This window comes from Anopheles funestus, chromosome 2RL, assembly GCF_943734845.2.
Source record: "Anopheles funestus chromosome 2RL, idAnoFuneDA-416_04, whole genome shotgun sequence".
Lineage (NCBI taxonomy): Eukaryota > Metazoa > Arthropoda > Insecta > Diptera > Culicidae > Anopheles > Anopheles funestus.
This window is the reverse complement of record NC_064598.1, coordinates 56612948-56614534: the sequence shown is the minus strand read 5'-3', so window position 1 is coordinate 56614534 and position 1587 is coordinate 56612948.

The window sequence follows — 1587 nt, the reverse complement described above, 5'->3', positions numbered from 1 at the left end:
AAGTTTTATGATAGAAATAAAAACTTTTACAGGTTTTAAATTGTTTTATGAGCCTATTAATAGTTTCCCAACGGATTATAGTGTCCATGTGTATATATGTGCGAAGGGTGCATTTAGGTGTGCAAGTAATCACATGGCCTACTGGCATGTTGTCTAGTGTATGATATGGCATCATCACACGGATTGCTGATAACAACATAGTGTGACAATTTTTCAGCATCGGTAAAAAATAACAATTATTAACAAACTATTACTATGAATTTAAAAAGCAATTTGAAAATTTTTTAATTAAAAAATCATAAGGATGGATATTGGAACCAGTCTACATTTCTATGTTTTACGGTAAATGAATTGCAGGTACGCTAAGAACCCTGCCCAGTTTAGTAGTATATGGCATTGGAAGCTTTCGTCTTTAGCGGATTACTTCAATATTGTACAAATAAACCGTGGTGCTGTACTACAGATGTACTGTACATAAATATAAAAAAAAATCATTTGCTGTGTCCTGTTTAGTTATAAATTTATATTGATAAATTGAGTAGCCTAACATGAACTTATTTTTGACCAAGAATATTAAACACGTTATTCTATACAAAATAATTACCAAAATTATTAAACCAAACTTGCAATTGTAGGTTTTTTCAGTAGAAATACTAAAGATGCAACCATTAGTGGAAACGATTAAAGTTAAACAGGAATATGTCTCTTTCTTGTTGGCTTTAAGGTCTCTCTCTTCTTAGCTTTAACGACGGGTTTTGCAGGTCACGCCGGCCATTTCTGGCTTACTAGACTTATTTTTACCACGTAGCCGGATAGTCAGTCCTTGCTACGGGGGTACGGTCCGTATGGGATTTGAACACGGTCCAGCCGTCTGGACCGAGGCCGTTTATCACATACACCACCGAGCCGCCAGAAAGAGGAATATGTAGAATGCGTGAATTTGTCATTTTAATAAGGTCGAGATAGTCAGTAAGATTCCATAAAAGATTGCATGTTTTTTATTCATAAATAACGGCTTGGCCGTATTGCTAAGATTCCAATATAACTTATAAAGATTCTATGTAGAGTTTCAACTTTATCATTTAGGCTGGAAACCCCTGTATTTTTTATGTATTGATACTCATGTATCAGTTTTATAATAGGCTTACTAGACTAGGTTCGCTGAGTAGGCCAGTCAGATACTCACACATATATCGCGGAATGGTCTCAGTTGGACTCAGTTTAGATGCGTATTTATGGCGCATGTCTTGCACCGGCTTACCCATAGGGGTAACATTTCCTACAGCCCAAACCAAATCCAATGATTCAAATTAGTTAAGACATTTTCGAGGTCTTTGATACTTTAAGATAGAATACTTAAATCAAACAAATCCAGAATAAAGCGTTGAAAATTTAATAAAAATTTATCTGTATTATAATTTGTTATCAGTAAATTACTTTTGAAACTATGATGTCTCTTTTTTTCTCTCTCTCTTGTTGGCTTTAAAGACATCTAAGGTCACGCCGGCCATTTCTGGCTTACTAGACTTATTTTACCACGTAGCCGGATAGTCAGTCCTTGCTCCGAGGCACGGTCCGGATGGGATT